The sequence below is a fragment of the Helianthus annuus genome, chromosome 4 (genome assembly GCF_002127325.2).
Source record: "Helianthus annuus cultivar XRQ/B chromosome 4, HanXRQr2.0-SUNRISE, whole genome shotgun sequence".
Classification (NCBI taxonomy): Eukaryota; Viridiplantae; Streptophyta; class Magnoliopsida; order Asterales; family Asteraceae; genus Helianthus; species Helianthus annuus.
This window is the reverse complement of record NC_035436.2, coordinates 84,888,212-84,910,517: the sequence shown is the minus strand read 5'-3', so window position 1 is coordinate 84,910,517 and position 22,306 is coordinate 84,888,212. Positions and strand designations below refer to the sequence as shown.

Sequence of the window (22,306 nt, the reverse complement as noted above, 5' to 3'; positions counted from 1 at the left end):
GAATGATGAACTAGATGGATAAAGAGAAACTAATGGTGTAAATCTTGTAAATCTTGACTAGTTGTGATTATTTTATGTTGTTAGTGGCTAGTAGTGCAACGGATCGTTATCTAACCATGCTAGATCATGTTCATGGAACATGAACTAGCAATACGTTAAGTGTGAAAGTTGCAAGATGATGAACCTTTCCACACATAAACACGAACTTGTGTATAAGTGACTTTTCTTGTAAAATAGAGTTCTAAACTAGTAGATCTAAAGACCTAAAAGTGGATTTTCGAAAGGACCAAGTGTAAAATGCAAGTCTTGTTTAAAACCCGGACTTTTCATAAACTAAAAGCATTTTTGTGAACAAGCAAGTGTGAAAACACTTGTGTGACAAGAGGATTTAACAAAGAAACATTTTCGTAATTTTGACTAGAAGATGTAGAATTACATATTCCTTAAAAATAGAGTTTTCAAGAAACTAATTTTATTTTTAAAGATGGAAAGATCTACTAAATATGTTGGAAAATTGCTACATATTTTTACACAACTTACAAGTTCATGAGTTTGCGATTTATACTTATTTTTGGCTAGTTTGATGATTGAATATTGAAAATTGATGGTTGGAAAATTGTTTGATTGAATTTTTAAAAGAAAATGATACGCTAGTAAGCGTGGCCACCTCCAGTTACAGAGGAAACTCTGGCGAAATTTTTCCAGAGATATAACACTTGGAAATATTTTTGTGACAAGTGTTATGAATATATTTTTAACTTGTTTTTCCAAACAAAATTCGCCATGATTTTTATTATAAAATAACCAAGTGTCGGAGGTGGATTTTCGTAAATAAAACTTGTTAAATATATATTTAGAATATATATTTCATAGTAAAACGCTTGTGTGATTTTATGATTATTTTGTAAACTATATATTATTTTTAGAGTAAAAATAATATAACTTGAAAAATATCATGAAGTTACGACCTCCAAAATAATACCAACGCCTTCACAAATAAATATTTAAGTTACACCGGTATTATTACTACCACACGAACTCTAAAATGTAACTTATGTATTTTCGGAAAATACCCTTAAATGTGTATTTTGATAAAAGTATTATTTTGGAAATTGTATGAAATAAAATATAATATTTTTGGGAAAAAATATGTATATTTTGGAGATAGAATATTCTAGACAAATGAATTAAAATATATTCTTTAAGTGAGACTTAAAAATATATTTTTGGAAATTATAAAAACGCACATGTATTAATACCCCCATCCTTGGGAAGGAATATACTTGTAAATAATTAAGAAGTGTAAATACGAAATAGTTGCCTAACTATTTCCCAAAGACGTTAAACCTTAAGTCAAGGCACGACCATCCGTCTAATAGAAGTTAGTATGTTTAGGTCGTCACGCAGCAGGTTGATTGGGATTTACTATTTCGAGACGCACTTCAGTGAGTTCATGTCCCCCTTTTCTCTTAACTGTTTTCAGTTTTTATACTTCGGGGGTGAAATACATGTTACTATGATTAAGAATACTTTTTACATGGTATGGTTAGCGTAAGGAGGGTTACTAGTTAGATCATGTGAGTGGGTAGGCGGAAACTGGAGGCCATTAATCCTCATTGTAGGACCGAGGGTCATTAGCGGTAGATCTATCTGGGTGTAGCGAGCCCAACTCCAGGCCCAATTGAACGGACCTCGGGGTGACTTTGAGCCCGATGCAAAAATCTGCTAGGTTTGAGTCTTCCTACTGCACTTCACACATATCATTGGCCTTGCAAACCAGTGGTGATCTCATTTTTTCTTATTTGCTACATACCAGTGATTTTTATACTTACAAATGTATTACAAAGGTTTTACATACTCACTTTACATGAACTCGCTCAACATTTTTGTTGATTTTTCAACTTACATGTATTTCAGGGAATTAGGGATCTGGCGAGGTATGCAATGCCTTCATGCTGCGTAGGGAAGTGATGTCATCCACGTTTAGGGATTGTGACTTTTACCTGGACAAGTCACAAGTCTTAAACGGTGTTTATTTTATGTTTGTGGTTGTGTCATATGAACAATGTTTTTATTTTGTTGGGTTGTAACTCGTTGCATGTGTCAACTTTAAAAAAATGTTGTGGTATTTTTATTTTAAAACTTGAAGTAATGGATGATCATCATGGTTTTACTATCATATAGCTTTGTTGTGATTAAGCTATGGTATTAAGAAGTCACACCAAATAAACCCACGCTTCCGCAAAGCCTGGGTGTGACAGCTTGGTATCAGAGCTTTGATCATAGCGAACTAGGATTCCTTCTCGAGACTAGACTATGATCACTAGGGCTCTCACGAAAACATTTTTTTTACACTACATACATTACGTCCAGATCCCGGATACAAAACATTTTTACAAACAAAAGTTTGAGCACTTTTTTTTCTTAAAATTTATGGTTCAGTCGGGGAGAGTGAGGGAGTTCAGCACTAAAGGCTGGGAGGTTCAGTCGGGGAGACTGAGGGAGTCAGCCCTAAAGGCTGGGAGGTTGGTCGGGGAGACCAGGGATTCAGTCAGGGAGACTGATGGGCCAATCTTTAAGATTGGGGAGGTTTTGTTCGGGGAGACCAGGGAATTAGTCTGAGAGACTAGGAGGTTCAGTCTGAGAGGCTGGGAGGTTAGTCTAGTGGGACTAGGAGGACTATTTGATTGCTTATTGGTGACTAACATGTTTATTCGATTATATGATTGATTGTTGTGCATATGTGTGTTTGTGTTACAGACATCAGGTACTGGAGAGTCGGACACTACAAATCCCATGGCTATAGTATCAGACGACATAGTTTCATCGGATCACGAGGTTTACACTTCCGATACTACCAGCACAGACGATGACGACTTCCAGCCCTTTGCGCTGCCTGATGTCGTAGCCGAGCCTGCTGATGGCCATCTCGCTGGGGATTTACCACTCGCGATGATCCCTGCTCATGTGCCCCTTGCAGCTTATCCCGTTGTTGATATGCCCCTCGACGTTGTCTCTGACGACGATGTCGATCTATTTGAGGAGGACCCACTTGAGGGCGAAGCCCATATTGCTGCTGATGATATCTTACTCCTTGCTGATGCTCCAGCAGAGGAGGCTCCCATTCATTCACCTGTTCCAGGCTCATTTGAGTATGTGGCATCCGCATCTTTGCATACACAGGGAGTGCAGCACCACTCACACGACGCCGACCCGGACATGGCGTCATCAGCTGCACGGGTTCCCGCCCATAGCTTTGAGTTTGATCATGATGTTGATGATGATTCAGATCCTGTTTTCCACCTGGTTTTGATCCAGGCCATGATATCGAGTTTGTACACTTAGACTAGCCCTTGGAGGATCCTGTAGCCCCTGTCGATCCCGTGTTTGCTGATCCAGCTGATTTTGAGATGGAGTTTGTTGATCCAGAGCCTGTTGTGGCCCCTGAGCCAGTTGTTGCTCCTGACCCCGCATTAGAGCATGACCCTGTTCATGCCGATGCACCTGCTGTTGCTCCTTTTGTTGATGATATACCTGTTGACGATCATCCTGTTGTTGCTCCACTGTTGGTAGATGATCATGCTGTTGATGCTCATGTTGATGCTCCACTTTTGTTAGGGGATCCTGTTGTTGCACCTCTTCCTGATCCAGTGTCGGTGATGTTCGACCGTGCACCTTTTGCGACCCATATTGATCCACGATACGCGCACACCCGTAATGGGTGGATAGATGACGACGATGATTACCCGCCTTTCGTGATACCAATTACACCACCTGTAGCCCCCGTTTCAGCCCCTGTCTCTGCTCCCATTGATATTCCTTTGTTTCCCACACACACTCTAGATGTTCGCCGTACAGACTTACCTATCACGTTTCTTCAGGACATACCTCTACCACGTCCTGGAGAGGGTTTATCTCATCAGCCTTTTGGTCATACACCTTTCATGACAGGAGGAGATCAGTTTGTACCTCAGATTTCTCATCATACCGTTGTTCCCACTGTTGCACCATTTATTGTACCATCCTTTGCTCCATCTAGTGAGTCGTTCCTTTGGACTACGCCCCCTATTATGCCACCATCTGATCCGTATCACCCATATCACGTGGGGTATTCTACGGAGGATATTCTCAAATCTTTCATGATACAGCAGGAGGCGCTGACCCGTCGCGTACAGGAGCTGGAGAGAGCTCAGCGACCCCTGTGCCATTGCCAGACCCCACCTGCAGAATCACACCCTCCGCGTCCACTTTCACCCGACTCTTCCGCTCGCTTTTGGACTCCTGAGCAGCAGATAGCATACTTGATGCGCTCTTATCGCGCTATGGAGGAGGACTGGCTTCACATGCGACGTTTACTCTTTTCTCGTTTTCCCCCTCCTCCACCGCCATCAGCATAGGCCTTTTTGTACGACGCAGGTAGACTTTTGATGAGAGGACCGCGATTGTGCAGACTATATAGCCTTTTTGGAGACCGCATTTTGGATGATTATGATTTTTGATGATTTGTATATTGGTTGTTATTGTCACTGATTTGATAGTTTGGACTAGGGCGATGTGGCCCTTAGTCATTGATGATGTACGATACAGTTATGAACTTGTAAACCTTACATTGTGGTCTTGATTTATGACAGCGCAATCGCAGTATTCTCATTATATGCGATGTTGGATTGATTGTTTATATTTTATAAATGAGATGTTATGTGGTTGATTTATTTATAACATGAGATGTTATGTGTTGATATTGTTGTTACATACGTATGCCTTTACTTACTATGACCTGACCTACGTGAAACATCTTTTAGAAGATGCCTCCAAGACGCCAGACGCGTATGCCTGCCAACGAGGCAGAACTCCAACAAATCATTGTTGCCGCCATTGCAGAGTATGCAGCCTCACAAGGAGGAACCAGTGGAAGCAATTCGAACAACAACGGCAATAACAATCCACCTCATGGTAATGTTAAGTCGTTGAGACACACTGCGATACATTTGGATATTTATAGCACGTTCGCTAATACCATTTGTATATTCTAACGTATGTGCAGGGTGCACTTACAAGCAGTTCCTCGACTGCAAGCCCGTGAACTTCGACGGCACCGGAGGTGCTGTTGCTTTTGTAAGATGGGCCGAAAAGACGGAGTCTGTTCTCAGAATGAGCAAGTGCGCTCCAGACCAACAAGTGACTTACATTTCTGGGCTATTTTTTGGACGGAGCCCTATCCTGGTGGAACTTACAAGTGCAAACTCTTGATGAAGCCGCCGCTTATGCGATGACATGGAATGAGCTGAAGGAGCTCATGCGAAGAAAGTACTGCTCACGTGCGGAGATCCAGAAGCTAGAAACGGAATTCTAGCACTTGAAGATGGAAGGTCCCAAAATTGCGGAGTATGTTCAGAGATTCCACGATTTGTCTCATGTGGTACCTTATATGGTTACACCGGAATTCAAGCGAATTGAGCGCTTTATTTGGGGTTTAGCACCTCAGATCATGAGCATGGTCACTACTTCCAAGCCTGCGACAATCACAGAGGCCATTGATCTGAGCGTAGCTCTTACTGAGGAAGCCATCCGCTTAAACAAGTTTTCGAATGTTGAGCAAAAGAAGAAGGAGACTCACGTAGAGTCATCTGGGGATAATAAAAGGAAATTCTTAAACTTCAAGCAGGGTACAAGCAGTGTTGGCAAGAAAGGAGAATCAAGCACACTGGCAAAGGCTGCAATCGGTGTTGAGAAGAAAGGGAAAGGTTATATGGGTACACAGCCCAAGTGTAACACCTGCCAGCGTCATCATTCTGGCCGGTGTGGGCCAAAAATATGTGAAGCTTCTGGGAAAGTTGGCCACTTGAAGGATAATTGCTGGGCTAGTGCTGGCCGGGGAGGCCAAGGAGGTTTTCGTAATAGGAACAATAATCGTGGTGGTAATGGAAATCGTTCACAAGGGAATAATGGAGGCAATGGAAACCGAGGGAACAACGCAAATCAAGCTGGTAATGTGAACCGAAATCAAAACAACACTCAAGCTGGGAACGGAGGTGGTAATGGGCAAAGACTGGGCTGTTTTAACTGTGGTGACATTGGGCATTTTAAGAAGTAATGCCCAGGATTGAACCAAGCACGGGGAAGAGTCTTTAACATCGAGACGAGGGAAGCGCGCCAGGATCCCAATGTTGTTACTGGTACGTTCCCTATAAATCAAAGCTTTGCATCCGTTTTGTTTGATATTGGTTCCGATTATAGCTTCGTGTCGTTAGAATTTAAGAATATGCTTGGGTTAGCCGCTAGTAAATTAGATATTTCATACTCGATTGAACTGGCTAATGGGAAGCTAGTTGAAGCAAATGAAGTTGTCAGAGGTTGTGTGATTGAGCTGGGAGAGTGTGAGTTCACTTTGGATCTACTACCAGTCAAGTTGGGAAGCTTCGACGTGGTAGTAGGGATGGATTGGTTATCGAGCAACAAGGCTGAGATTGTCTGCCATGAAAAGATCATTCGCATCCTAACCGAAGATGGAGAAACGATCGTAGTTCATGGAGAAAAGCGCGATACACCTCTAAGAATCATCAGCTGCCTGAAAGCTCGAAAGTGTTTACAGAAGGGATGTGCTGCCTTCTTGGCACACATCGTGGATAAGAAAGCTGCTGAGCCGAAGATCGAAGACATCACTGTCGTGAAGGAATATCCGGAAGTCTTTCTAGAAGACTTGCCAGGATTGCCACCCCAAAGGCAAGTGGAGTTCCACAATGACTTAGTTCCGGGCGCCGCGCCTGTAGCTAAGGCACCTTATCGACTTGCCCCGTAGGAAATGCAGGAATTGTCGACACAACTTCAAGAGTTGCTAGACAAGGGATTTATCAGACCAAGCTTCTCGCCTTGGGGAGCTCCAGTTCTGTTCGTCAAGAAGAAAGACGGTAGTTTTCGTATGTGCATTGACTACCGGGAGTTGAACAAGTTGACTATCAAGAATAGGTATCCTCTGCCAAGGATTGATGATCTGTTTGACAAGCTGCAAGGTTCAAGCTTTTATTCAAAGATCGATCTTTGATCTGGATACCATAATGATACAAGAGGAAAGTATTCCTAAAACTGTTTTTAGAACTCGCTATGGACACTACGAGTTCTTGGTCATGCCGTCTGGGTTGACGAACGCACCTGCAGTTTTCATGGACCTAATGAACCGAGTCTGCAAACCATACTTGGATAAGTTTGTGATTGTGTTCATAGACGATATCTTGTTCTATTCGAAGACAAAGAATGAACACGAACAACATTTAAGAGCTATTTTGGAGTTGCTGAAGAAGGAAAAGTTGTATGCCAAATTCTCGAAGTGCGAATTTTGGCTACGCGAAGTCCAATTTCTTGGACATGTGGTAAATGGAGATGGGATTCATGTGGACCCCACAAAGATCGAAGCGATCATGAATTGGGAGACGCCAAAGACGCCAACCGAGATTCGACAATTCTTAGGTTTGGCTGGGTACTATCGAAGGTTTATTGAGGATTTTTCAAAGATCGCTCAACCATTAACCTTCCTCACGCAGAAGGATAAGAAGTTTGATTGGGGAATTAAACAGGAAGAAGCATTCCAGTTATTGAAAGACAAGCTTTGCAATGCGTCGATCTTATCGCTACCAGAGGCAACTGATGATTTTGTGGTATATTGTGACGCTTCACGTCAAGGTTTGGGTTGCGTGTTGATGCAACGCCAGAAAGTTATAGCCTACGCATCACGCCAGTTGAAGGTTCATGAAAAGAACTATACCACGCACGATTAGGAGCTAGGCGCAGTGGTATTTGCATTGAAGATTTGGAGACATTATTTGTATGGTACAAAGTGTACAATCTTCACGGATCATAAGAGCCTGCAACACATATTCGACCAGAAGGAGCTGAATATGAGACAAAGACGCTGGGTCGAATTATTGAACGATTACGACTGCGAGATCAAGTACCATCCAGGGAAGGCGAATGTGGTCGCTGATGCCCTAAGTCGAAAGGAAAGAATCAAGCCCATAAGGGTTAGGGCTTTGGAGATGATTATTCAGACAGATCTTTCCCTGCGCATTCGTGCCGCGCAAAAAGAAGCTCTGAAGGAAAGGAACATTGAGGAGGAATATCTCCGTGGAATGGAGAAGCAGTTAGTGCCAAACGAGGAAGGAACGTTATGTTTCATGAAAAGGATTTGGGTTCCTCTGTTTGGTGGTTTGAGAAAGGTTATTTTTGATGAAGCTCACAAATCACGGTACTCTATCCATCTAGGAGCGGATAAGATGTACCAGGACCTTAAGGATTATTATTGGTGGCCTAGAATGAAAGGCGACGTTGCTGTTTATGTTAGCAAGTGTTTAACGTGCGCCAAGGTAAAAGCTGAATACCAGAAGCCTTCAGGACTTCTGCAACAACCCGAGATTCCCAAATGGAAATGGAAACAAATTTCAATGGATTTCATAACAATGTTGCCAAGAACGCCAAAAGGTCATGACACTGTTTGGGTAATAGTAGACCGGTTAACGAAATCTGCGCACTTCTTACCCATCAGAGAGAAAGATAACACGAGCAAATTAGCCGAAATCTACATGAGAGAAATCATTGCACGTCATGGAGTGCCTCTCTCGATCATCTCTGATAGAGACGGAAGGTTTGTGTCAAGGATTTGGCAGTCTTTCCAAGAAGCTTTTGGCTCACAGTTGAATCTTAGTACATCCTTTCACCCACAAACTGATGGCCAGAGCGAGAGAATAATTCAGACCTTGGAAGATATGCTGAGAGCATGTGTTATGGATCTGGGTGGTAGTTGGGATAAACATTTACCATTGGTCGAGTTTTCGTACAACAACAGCTACCACACCAGTATTGGAGTCGCGCCATTTGAAGCTCTATATGGCCGCAAGTGCAGATCACCGCTTTGTTGGTCTGATGCAGGTGATAGACAATTGGTTGGTCCTGATGTGGTCCAGGAAACCACAGATAAAATTGCACAGATTCGAGATCGCATCAAGGCGGCTCGCGATCGACAAAAATGCTATGCGGACCAAAGAAGGAAACCTCTAGAGTTTGAGGTAGGTGACATGGTATTGTTGAAAGTATCACCCTGGAAAGGTGTGGCACGCTTCGGGAAGCGTGGAAAGTTGAATCCGCGTTATATTGGTCCATTTAAGATTCTGGAAAGAATTGGTTTAGTAGCATACAAGATGGACTTACCTGCCGAACTGAATGGTGTTCACGATACATTTCATGTATCAAATCTGAAGAAAAGTCCAACGCAAGAAACTATTGTCATTCCCACAGACGAGATTCATATTGACGACACGCTCCATTTTGTCGAAGAACCAGTTGAGGTTACAGATTGGAAGATCAACAAAACCCGTAGGAGCAGTGTTAAACTCGTCAAAGTTCGTTGGAATGCAAGACATGGTCCAGAATACACCTGGGAATGTGAGGACCGAATGAAAGAAAAATACCCCCACTTATTTCCTAAGACCCCTACAACCAGAAGCAGAACCTAAAATTTCGGGACGAAATTTTCTTAACGGGGGGAGAATGTGACAACCCTCACCAAAACAGGTATCCGTACGAATTAATTAATATTTAATTAATGCTTAATTTCTGTGCTTGCTTACAATTGTGGTTAAACTGCTTCCTGATTTCTGATACATACATATTCATGCATCATACCTTATTACTGTCACTCCATTAACTACACACAAAACTATAGTGACAAACTTGATGCACAAAGGCACAGTTAGCACAGTGAAGGAATAACCCAGTAAACATGCCGACATAGCCAGCACTAGACAAACACTGTCTCTGAGGCCAGTATGAGCCGGGAATAGATTACTACACTAGTAGGGAGTGTAGGGAGGTGAGGATTGTAGAACTGCGTCACTAGGTGATAGTTATAGTGACCGGATGTGCCTAAAACATGCTTTAAATACAAAATTCTGCACTTTATACAAAAATTCAGCATTTAACTTAACTAGTATAGTGCAAAAACATGGGGAAATAATACTAGACACTTTCCAAAGTGTCGGGAATTGATTGTGTTACTAAAAACACTATAAAAAGCACTTTAAAGCTTTACTTGACACTTTACCAGATCAATATTCAACCGAACAACCGGACTTTACCCGGAACATAAAAATATTGTCAATGACATTGTTTACACCTTTCTGAGGTAGTTAGGGTCCCCGAACACCCTAACACCCGTTATATTACACAACACACTAATAACCAATTTAAATCCCAACTAAACATAACTAGTTCTTAACTATATCATCCCAATCTAACCATATACCCCCCTAATCCGATCGGTTCCCCATGTGGGGACACACTCCACCAATTTTTGATTATTTTATTTGATGTTGTCTAATATCTTCATGGCACTTTACATATTGGCTAAACACATATGATGGTTTATAAATAAGCTTAAGGGATAAGAACTCTCATACATTTCAACACTTCACAAGAAATTGCTCTCTCTCTCTCTCCCTCTTGCCTTGCTTACGGCCGAAACCATCACCCACCATCTCACCATCATTCAAGTCTTGTTCACTCATTCCACATACATCCCAAGGTGCAAGGTGACATACGAGGAGACCCGGTGCTTTCGGAATCTCAAGAACCTCTCTACATTGCTTTTATCCACCTTGTTTACGCATTGATTCTTCCCTAGCCACGAGCTAGTAGTAGGTGCTTCTAAACACTCTCTTGTTCATGTTTAAAGTGGTTAATAAGAGATTTAACAGTTAAAACTCAAGAACATACAAGATCAAAATGAAAAGTCTTGAAAGAATGATGAACTAGATGGATAAAGAGAAACTAATGGTGTAAATCTTGTAAATCTTGACTAGTTGTGATTATTTTATGTTGTTAGTGGCTAGTAGTGGAACGGATCGTCATCAAACCATGCTAGGTCATGTTCATGGAACATGAACTAGCAATATGTTAAGTGTGAAAGTTGCAAGATGATGAACCTTTCCACACATAAACATGAACTTCTGTAAAAGTGATTTTTCTTGTAAAATAGAGTTCTGAACTAGTAGATCTAAAGACCTACAAGTGGATTTTCGGAAGGATCAAGTGTAAGATGCAAGTCTTGTTTAAAACCCGGACTTTTCATAAACTAAAAGCATTTTTGTGAACAAGCAAGTGTGAAAACACTTGTGTGACAAGAGGATTTAACAAAGAAACATTTTCGTAATTTTTGACTAGAAGATGTAGAATTACATATTCCTTAAAAATAGAGTTTTCAAGAAACTAATTTTATTTTTAAAGATGGAAAGATCTACTAAATATGTTGGAAAATTGCTACATATTTTTACACAACTTACAAGTTCATGAGTTTGTGATTTATACTTATTTTTGGCTAGTTTGATGATTGAATATTGAATATTGATGGTTGGAAAATTGTTTGATTGAATTTTTAAAAGAAAATGATACGCTAGTAAGCGTGGCCACCTCCGGTTACAGAGGAAACCCTGGCGAAATATTTTTCCAGAGATATAACACTTGGAAATATTTTTGTGACAAGTGTTATGAATATATTTTTAACATGTTTTTCCAAACAAAATTCGCCATGATTTTTATTATAAAATAACCAAGTGTCGGAGGTGGATTTTCATAAATAAAACTTGTTAAATATATATTTAGAATATATATTTCATAGTAAAACGCTTGTGTGATTTTATGATTATTTTGTAAACTATATATTATTTTTAGAGTAAAAATAATATAACTTGAAAAATATCATGAAGTTACGACCTCCAAAATAATACCAACGCCTTCAGAAATAAATATTTAAGTTACACCGGTATTATTACTACCACACGAACTCTAAAATGTAACTTATGTATTTTCGGAAAATACCCTTAAATGTGTATTTTGATAAAAGTATTATTTTGGAAATTGTATGAAATAAAATATAATATTTTTGGGAAAAATATGTATATTTTGGAGATAGAATATTCTAGACAAATGAATTAAAATATATTCTTTAAGTGAGACTTAAAAATATATTTTTGGAAATTATAAAAACGCACATGTATTAATACCCCATCCTTGGGAAGGAATATACTTGTAAATAATTAAGAAGTGTAAATACGAAATAGTTGCCTAACTATTTCCCAAAGACGTTAAACCTTAAGCCAAGGCACGACCGTCCGTCTAATAGAAATTAGTACGTGTAGGTCGTCACGCAGCAGGTTGATTGGGATTTACTATTTCGTGACGCACTTCAGTGAGTTCATGTCACCATTTTCTCTTAATTGTTTTCAGTTTTTATACTTCGGGGGTGAAATACATGTTACTATGATTACGAATACTTTTTACACGGTATGGTTAGCGTAAGGAGGGTTACTACTTAGATCATGTGAGTGGGTAGGCGGAAACTGGAGGCCATTAATCCTCATTGTAGGACCGAGGGTCATTAGCGGTAGATCTATCTGGGTGTAGCGAGCCCAACTCCAGGCCCAACAGAACGGACCTCGGGGTGACTTTGAGCCCGACGCAAAAATCTGCTAGGTTTGAGTCTTCCTACTCCACTTCACACATATCATTGGCCTTGCAAACCAATGGTGATCTCAATTTTCCTTATTTGCTACATACCAGGGATTTTTATACTTACAAATGTATTACAAAGGTTTTACATACTTAGTTTACATGAACTCGCTCAACATTTTTGTTGATTTTTCAACTTACATGTATTTCAGGGAATTTGGGATCCGGCGAGGTATGCAATGCCTTCATGCTGCGTAGGGAAGTGATGTCATCCACGTTTAGGGATTGTGACTTTTACCTGGATGAGTCACAAGTCTTAAACGGTGTTTATTTTATGTTTGTGGTTGTGTCTTATGAACAATGTTTTTATTTTGTTGGGTTGTAACTCGTTGCATGTGTCAACTTTAAAACAATGTTGTGGTATTTTTATTTTAAAACTTGAAGTAATGGATGATCATCATGGTTTTACTATCATATAGCTTTGTTGTGGTTAAGCTTTGGTATGAAGAAGTCACACCAAATAAACCCACGCTTCCGCAAAGCCAGTGTGTAACAGTAAGTGTTAAGGGAATTAAACCGTATGGTGATTGGTATGTGAATTAACAGAAATAATTAAAAATTATATTGCTTTTACATGTTGTTGCAGGTTATTTTCGAGAAATGCAAGTTTGAATTAAACTAAGTTTTTTCACAATCATCGCGTTGCGACGAATTTATTTTGTTATTTAGTATGTGTTTACATGTGTTTTGAAATTACTACGAGGGCGTTGCGCACGAAACCGCTGACAAGAATAAAAAAAGATATAGAAAAATACTAAAAGATAACCTATAGAAAATCAACCAAAACAATTTTATATTAATGATTTTGTTCGAATGAAAACCGTGGTCAGAGATAAGCAAATGGTACTGGGTATTGGTACTGAATTTCCTGAACCAAAAGATCTTAAGTACAAATTCGGTATCGACTTTTGGCGCCTACCGGTTTTTACCTTCATATACCGGTATTTTCAGTATCGATATCGGTTGGCACCGAGCTCATCCCTACCCCTGAAACTGAAAAAAAAATCATTAAAAGCTGAAGAAAGTTTTCAAAAAAAAGTTGCACGATACCGTTGTTTTTTCGTACAGTACCCATGATCAGAGATGAGCAAATGGAACCGGGTAGAAGTACCAAATTTCCTGAACTAAAAGAATATCAAAATCATTTTGGTACTGACTTTTGGGGTTTTCTGTACATGCCTATTGCCGTTTTTTACCTTCGTGTATCGATAACTGTACCAGGCTGGTGTCGGTTTTTACCTTCATGTACCGACAACGAACCGACCATACATGTATTTTCGATACAAGTACCGGTTGACACAAAGCTTATTCAACTTAAAAAGTAAGGAAATAAATTATTATTATAATATCAAAATAATAAAAGTATTAAAAAACTATATTATTACTATAATATTATAAACAAAGTGACTGTTCAATTCGTTGGAAAATTATATAAACAAAGTTACTGTTAAATTAGTTGGAAAATTAATATAATAATAAAATAATAACAATAACTAGTGTTAAACCGTGGGCGCGTTGCGGCCCTAAACCGAGTCGTTCTATAAACTTTATTGGTGTAAAATTCACGTTAAGTTGCAATATGACTCGCTACCAGTAGAATGTTACCCATAATTTGACGCACACTAACCTGTGACCAACACAATGCAACCTTGATTATATTATAACCTATTAAATATGCAATTATGTAATAGAAAATGCAAGATGCAAGGCGGGCTAATGGGTCAAAGTGAGTTTGGGTCAGAACGGGTTTGGATTAAGACGGGTTATTTTAAAAGGGGGTCAGTTTGGTTCGAGTCAAAATTAGTATTGACAAAAATGGGTACAGGTCAAAACGTGTTGTTTTAAAACAAATGAAAGTTTATTGGACTTAAAAATTCACAGCAGATGTCCATAACATTATAGCCTAGTGGCATCTTAGGGATGTGAGGCTTAGGGACCATTAGGTCTTGGGAGGGTTCGATGCCGTTCAATAAATATAATATTCACAGCACGTACATATAACGGCAACTTAGGAAAAAAAACAGAAGCATCAATAAAAAGCTATTATTATGCTTGAAATTTGAGTTGAAAAACAAAAATTAAAGGAGAACCAATAGCATTAACGTTTACTTGAGAAAACAAAGCTTCAACAATGGAATGGAGAAGATGATTACAACAAAGAAACATTACACTATACTCAGAAGTTTTAAGTTACAAAGCCCACTCCACCATTTCATTCAGTTTCACATCCGTAAATATGTTTATCTACTAAAGACCATCGCTTTTTTATGTCTTATGTTTCTACTCCCATTTGTAATGTTTGGAAGCAATTCCGAGCTGAGTCAGTGAATCAGCTAAATGCCTAGCGAGTCAGAAGTTGAGCCACCAATTTCGTAATTAATAATCAGATATAGCCTCATTCCTACTCTCTTAGATCGTCAGACCGTTACCTAAATTTAAGACAATTAGACGATATCCATTAGAATAAATAGCTAGTCAAATCTTTCTACTTTTGTTGATTAACCAATCTGTTTCAATAAAAGTTGGAATAAATACATAATGCTTATGGTTTTTACTCAAAGTAATGAGTTTTGACCACTCACCTAATATCGAGAACTAGTTTTGACCTTGTGGAGGGGGTCAAGAATATCGAGAGGCAGGGCAGCCTAATTTGGTCACAGTTCAGTGTTAACCAAAAGGATGTCAACTGTTCTCTTTTCATTAATAATAACCTATATATTGACTAAAAACAAATGAATAAAAATAAAAGCAATAATGTATTAAACTAACAAAATAAAGACTGCCTATTTATGAAGAAAACCCCAAAGTAAGCATCCAACTAATGACAGTAGAAGTAATTATTTCAATCTTTTGTAGTCACACATTGCAAAAGTGGAATGAAAACATCAATGAAACTTCTTCTCATCATACAAAAACATGAGTGTGGAAAGGACTGAAAATTTATAACAATTGTATAACATTCTTTAATTTACACGTACCTTGAAGTTGTACCAGAGGTGGCGTGAGATAGGTAATTGGATTTACATGTATCTCGTAGTTCCTAGCTTTGAAATGAAACACACAGCTCGAAGGGGTCACCGGATTTCCGATAAAAACCCAAGCCAGCTAAGTTCACGGCTGTGATTCCAAAACTTTGTCACTCTGTCACCATTATCGCCTTCTGTTTGTTTTGTTTTGTTTTGACCTTGTTTCAACACCACAATTCATCGGAGCTGCATCTGCACCACCACTGCCTGTACACTCCAACCGATACCACCAGGGAAAGCTTCGTCCTAACATTTTTTATGTCGTCTGAGTCCCTCATTAAGGTCTGCCTTTCTCTTTGTTGTCTCTCTTATTCATCAAGTAAAAAGATAGAAGCTTCCTAAGGTGGCCAAAGTGAAAAAAAAGTAAAAACTGGCGTGGCTAATACACATAGGTAACAAACAAAACCGTGGCTTTGGAGTTGTGATTTAATATAAGGTATACTGTATTCATTATATGAAAAAATAGTCAAAATAACCATCAAGAAACCTTAAAACTGAACTTGAGATATGATACCCTAGCTTTGCAAGCTGAAAAAAAATGCACATTAGTACATAAGGGATTTATTAGTTTACCTATAAGCTATACAAACCATGTTATACAATCCCACTACGCCAAATTTCTACATATATAAACATTTCAACAAACTAAGTTATACAATCCCATTCCAAAGTACTCTTCACAACTATTTTCTACATATACGAACATTTCAACTCTAGAAATTATTACCGGAAACTGCTAGGCAACGGATCTTAGCGGAGGAAGGAACGTCGTCGCTGATTACGGGTCAGAAACCACTGTCAGTTCCTTATGAGTTATTCGGAAAGTTTACTTCTAGTTAAAGATGGGATTGCCTATGTTATGGAATATGAGACAATTCCAAATGGAAAGTTATCCAAAATGATTTATGATTATTATGCACAGGTGCATCATTACATAAAAATAAAATAATACCATTTTAAACATAACAGGTTCCACATCTGAATCACTATATAATAGTAAAATAACATGGGCAATAAGTTATTTTCTATCCTAATCAAGGCCAAAACAAACCCCGAATCATCTTTGAAGGGCTTGACAGGACTTGCAAAACAATAATAATCAAATGAGTACTTAAATTGTCCCTTGTTGTCTTATCAAGGAACATGATGCATCAATGCATTAGTGCAATTAAATTGAGATCTTGTTGTAAAACGAACCAGAAACAAATAGTTTACAAATCTTGGTGAACGATTTACACAACCAATTGATTCTTATTCTACATTCTAACTGCTAAAAACACAAAGTAAAGGTGAAAATTTATAGGTTACACATGGAAAAATAACTACGATGCAACGATAAAAGGACTACCTGGAAGCCATAAAAACACGTCTCGGAATGATTTTGTTTTCTTGTTGTCTCTTGCTGCATTTCCAGCCAGCTCCAAAACCTAATTTCAAAGTTTTAAAAAAAATTAATATAAACCTTTACCCTCAAACAATAAAAACCCACTTGAAGTTATATGGAACTTGACGGAAGTCACCTTAAATCAACCTTTTTCTATTTTAGCAGACAATACAACTGTTCATCTCCTATTAGGCCACCAGACATCTCCAGAGCAGAAACAGAGGCATAGATGTTGTGAGAGAAGATGAGATCAGTGGTAGGGTAGATGGGTTTTACCTCAATTATTGAAAAAGCACACATGCAGACGAATGGGGTTTCAGTCACCACAACGATAGTCAACAGTCGCACCACAAGTGGTGGCCAGGGTTTGCCGTTTCAGGTGTTATCAGCAGAAACCGATGGTGACGGCGGTTAGGGTTTTACCACAGTGATGAAGATGGCTTCAAGAAAGAAGACTCGAAAAGTACAACAAAACGATGTGGCTCAGATCTACCAGAAATCATGGCTGCAAGGTGGGTTGCAGGTCAAACCCTACCATCCGCCATCATTGCCATGCCAAAATCAATTGGTAAAAGACTTTTGAGATCATCATAGCTGCGTGACAAAACCATCGATTGCCACAGCCAACCAACAAAACTGTAGCAAAATACCGTAATTAGATCACAAAACTGCTAAAAACACATCAATTAAGTAGGCTCACATCTAGATCACAGCCAAGAAACCAAAACCCATAAGAAAATTAACCACAAAGAGGTAAAACACTTGAATGATATTGACACACAAAACCGTTGCCATCGTGCTCCAACCAGGAGCGGTGGTTGGCAAGCAGACCACAGGTCATATGGCCTTCTAAGGTGTCAGCAAATGACAAAAATACCCCTGCCCGCCACTATACACCGTCAACGACCGGAGGAAGGCGAGTGGTCGGTAACAGCCTCTGGTAAACACAGTAGGTGGTGAGAGAGAGAGAGAGAGAGACTGAAAGAGAAGACCTCAGGAGGCGGCGACATGAGAGAGAGAGGGGGCGGAAGAGAGAACCAGGCGCCGACATGCACCTGGCCGCCGTCAAGGCCCCACCACCAGGGATGACACCACTCCTCCCAGCTTTCTCTCTCAACCTACACACCGCATCCTCCACTCTGCAGGATTACCGAACAACAAACTGGCCGCCGTGGTGGCGGAGGAAGTTGCTCCCATCTCTTCCTCTCTCTAAAATCTGCACCCACCCACCATTCTCACTCATCTCGTTCTCCTCTTCTGAGGTGTACATTTTCCTCTTTAGGGTAAGGTATAGATGTGGAACACACGTGTCTGAAGTGGGGATGACCACAAAATAGTCCAATCAGAACAAACCATGAAAACAAACACTGTTCATTTCCATAGTTCTATTAATAGATATTAATAATAAGGATAATGCTCGTTACATGGAATAATAAAAGTCACGTGTATACTACAATTAATTAGGATTTTGCTATTTGGTGGACTTGTGGGCTGAGAATGACTTTGGGTAAGGCTGCAGGGTTTGGGGGACGTCCCCATGCCCGTCTTCACCCGACGCCGGAGTCACCCCACCCCCCCCCCGTCTTCAACGTCGAAGATCAGACGTTCACGACGGTCCTCCAATGGTGGGCCCCCTTTGTTTGTTTGTGTTAATGACTTGTATATTAGGCTTCAATACTTGTAAAAGGGGCATAGAAATTAAAAAAAATAAATAAAAAAGTGGTGGGGTAGGATCATCCTCCCATACCCTCTAGTGACCATCCTTGGGAGGACTATGACGTGGCGGATCATCCTCCCTTGGAGGACCATCACCATACCCTCTAGCCTAAGAAGGCCTGTGAGTAGGTCGGCTAAGAGGAGGGCACGCTTCACAAATATATTTGGAAGGATTTTTATTATTCGATCAGCAGCCGACATTCGAGAAATCAGGGACGAATTTCAAGGATAACCATTCAGCTTTCATTCTTTCATTCAAGCCAAGCAATAATGTCCAACCAACTCGGGATGACAACTGATGCGGTAGAGACAAGCATGCGCGGCTAAGCTTCTCATGACTTCTACCCGGATGAACTTTTACATTGTTTTGCATTGAACTTTGTTTACGGATTCTTGTAACTGGTACAGCTTGACCACTTGTGTTGGATTATTGGTAAATGTTTCTTGTGTTTGAATTACTTGTCGTTTATTAAGCGTATTGGCAACTTTCTTGCGTTGTTAGTGGGTTAGTAAATTGGTGGGTAATTGATACAATCAAACGGGTTATTAGGTTGCATAGTGAATCTTAAAAACTATCCCTGATAAATAATCAAGTTCATTAATTCCGAGGCCATGTCTATGTGGTGTTTTGAATCAGTAAACAGGTTTTTATGTTAAACGGGTAATTGGGATTCCGGGTAGAGGTTATTCTTTCTCGTATTGATTACAACTTTATTAATTAGCTCTTTAGTTTTTACAATTAAATTCACAAATCCCCCAATCTAGTAAATTTAGTTCTTAGATATAAACGCAACATTAACCACAATCCCCGTGGATACGATACCCTACTTACGCTATTTATGTAGTTTAATTAGGTTTTTGATTGACCCTTACGACAGTCATCACCTCTCGGTCTTCGAAAAAAGTTTGTCTTCAAACTTGAGACATCTTGCACCAGCTTCCTCTTGAATATCTTGCATCGGTGGTGGTTCAGGTGGTATTTTCGGTGGGTATCCAATGGTCCATAGAAGCTTGTACATGTAGGGTATTGGTTAACTAGTCAGAACTCCTACAACAAATGACTCCCACATCCGCTTCAACTTTATGTTGATTTCGAACTGGCATGACTACTACTAAATAACCCTTTTAATCGGCTGGTTGGATGGCACCAAAGAGACCATATCTTGTTGACCCAAATTTTTCGACATCCTTCATTAATGAAAACTTGAAATAACGCCTTCCTTTTCATAATCGACTTTCATGTGCAGATTCTGGGAAGCGGGTTCTTTCATTTCTTTGAGCCCATTTGGGAATAACTCCTTGTTAATCTCTAACCCATGCAATTCTATTTCGGAAAGGGTACAAAAACCCGTTAATGTATAACGGGTGGGTCGCCAACCTGGGTCAACCTGATCCATGCACGCTCCACGTAAATTTACAGGCACATGGAATTGTGGCACACCAATAACTACTACTCCATGATGTTTTTTTTATCTCTACATATTTTATATTGTATTCTCTTTTATTTTAATTTATTTCTCTTTCAGTTATTTCCAATTCCCTAAAGTGTAGTAGTGGTGTACCCATGATCTTGACCCATGATTTGTTTACCTTTACGTAATTTCGTAAGCATGAATGGAAGTTAGTGAGTTTTGAGTAAAGAATTTGTTTTGGTTAGTTTTCTCTCAATGGATTTTGAGGTGAATTGATTATGTCTATGCTAGCTCAATTGGGGCATATTGAGTGGTGTTCTTTGACCGAATTTATAACTGGAGTGGTGACCTCTGTATCTTCGGGAGTGATTCGCAGCCCTACTGTTGGTTTTGGTGGTGTATCTGTATCCAAAACGAACCGTAGATCTATCTTTTATTTTACCGTTTTATTTGAACCGGTGATTCGAGGTCATACTCCTATCATTTCGGCTCTGATGCCAAATGATAGGAGTATGACCTCGAATCACCGGTTCAAATAAAACGGTAAAATAAAAGATAGATCTACGGTTCGTTTTGGATAAAGATACACCACCAAAACCAACAGTAGGGCTGCAAATCACTCCCGAAGATACAGAGATCACCACTCCGGTTATAAATTCGGTCTAAGAACACCACTCAATATGCCACAATGGAGCTAGCATAGACACAACTAATTCACCTCAAAATCCATTGAGAGAAAATTAACCAAAACAAATTCGTTACTCAAAACTCACTAACTTCCATTCATGCTTACGGAATTACATAAAGGAAAATAAATCATGGGTCTAGATCATGGGTACACCACTACTACACTTTAGGGAATTGGAAATAACTAAAAGAGAAATAAATTAAAATAAAAGAGACTAAAATATAAAATATGCAGAGATAAAAAAACATCATGCAGCAGTAGTTATTGGTGGGCCACAAATTCCATGTGCCTGTAAATTTACGTGGAGCATGCATGGATCAAGTTGACCCAGGTTGGCGACCCACCCGCTATACATTAACGGGTTTGTGACCTGACATACATCATCAATGATAGGAGTATGACCCTCGAATCACCGGTTGAAATAAAACGGTAAATTAATAGATAGATCTACGGTTCGTTTTGGATACAGATACACCACCAAAACCAACAGTAGTGTCACACCCCGACCGCGTAAAACAATGAAACCACGGCAGAAACGTCGGGGAGTGTTATAACAGAATTATTGTTTCACAACCATGGTATTTAAAGTTATGTTTTATTTATAAACAAAGGTGTTACATTGTCTTAAAACAACTGAAACAAAAAGTACACAACATAATTAAACTAGTTCTAGCTTCGTTTTATGTCACTAAGACACAGGTCCCCCTAAGTGTATCTCGATCATCCTATGCAACAGCTCCTGAAAACACATGTAATAATAGGTACGTCAGCATAAAAATACCTGTGAGATACATAGGTTTTGTTAAAATGGGATTCATGACTTAAGTTTAAAGAAATGTTTAATAAAAATTAGTCATGAATCTTGTTAAGTGTTTTCTTTTATAAATCATACGAAAATTTGATAAGAAATCAGATTATATAAAAGAAAGGTGTATGGTTAAATAAATAACCAAGTATAATGAGTTTGTATAAATTAAAGTGTTTGTAAAACAATGTCTTGTGAAGATATGTTATTTGTGTAAAATGTAATATGTCTAAATTGAAATGGTTTAAACAACTCTACAATGTGTAATATCATAAAAGCACTTATATTTAGGAAGTACCAGCGGCGTATCCACCATGCTTTTATCATATTACACACGCCTCGTTACTTAAATCACTTACCCAAACAAACCATCAGAATGTCTTGTTTAAACCAATGTCAAAATGTTCATGTGTAAATAATGTCTATTGTCAAATGCAAATCATGTAATGTGTAACCAAATATCATGTAATGTGTAACCAAATGTCATGTATCAACTAAACCATGGGTAAAATGCACAAAACAAGGTATTGAAGTAAATCATAGTTTAAATCAAAGTTATGTTTTGTAAAATAAATGCATGCTCTAATGATACAAACATCTATGCGGTATTGTGAAAATGCATACATTCAAGCCTTGCGACTGCAGCGACAAACCCTTTAAACAAATTAAAGGTTTATCTGAATTATGTATATTGGATTCAGTCATTCCTTCCATCCAAACAAA

General features: G+C 39.2%; 1 long non-coding RNA gene across 3 annotated transcripts; it reads right to left on the bottom strand.

The window, feature by feature from the left end:
- Nucleotides 1–14,616: 14,616 nt before the first annotated feature.
- On the bottom strand, nucleotides 14,617–18,370 carry LOC110868509. 3 transcript variants are annotated; one of them, XR_004891310.1, is made up of 4 exons: nucleotides 17,099–18,370; nucleotides 15,531–17,005; nucleotides 15,135–15,274; nucleotides 14,617–14,981 (listed from the first exon to the last, which is right to left on the bottom strand). It is a non-coding gene; the product is annotated as an uncharacterized LOC110868509 (long non-coding RNA). The 3 variants fall into 3 exon arrangements; XR_002552513.2 differs by having other exon boundaries at nucleotides 15,135–15,263; XR_002552511.2 differs by lacking the exon at nucleotides 15,135–15,274.
- Between the last annotated feature and the right edge of the window lie 3,936 nt (nucleotides 18,371–22,306).